Genomic DNA, 361 nt, shown 5'->3' on the forward strand with positions numbered 1-361 from the left:
AGAGAGAGAGAGAGAGAGAGAGAGAGAGAGAGAGAGAGAGAGAGAGAGAGATATGCTGGTATAATGCTACATGTATATTACATGTTTATATTGCGTTGCTGAAAATGGTGAATCATTGAGTACTGTTTATAATTTCATCCACTTGCCGTGGAGGATGAACAGCGGAGTTGGTGTAGCATGACACGATGTATCTCATTTCACGTTCATGTACGCACATTTTTGCTCTGTGTTGACATCTGGAACAATTTGAAGGAATTTGCACGAAAGTGGCAGCTGGATAAACGTTTCTGCTTCATCTTAAAAAAACCAAAACCAAAACAAAATTAAACTGCATTCTGGAGTGATAATTTAAGCTAACTTT

The sequence above is a fragment of the Aplysia californica genome, unplaced genomic scaffold (assembly GCF_000002075.1).
Source record: "Aplysia californica isolate F4 #8 unplaced genomic scaffold, AplCal3.0 scaffold00253, whole genome shotgun sequence".
NCBI classification, from domain to species: Eukaryota; Metazoa; Mollusca; class Gastropoda; order Aplysiida; family Aplysiidae; genus Aplysia; species Aplysia californica.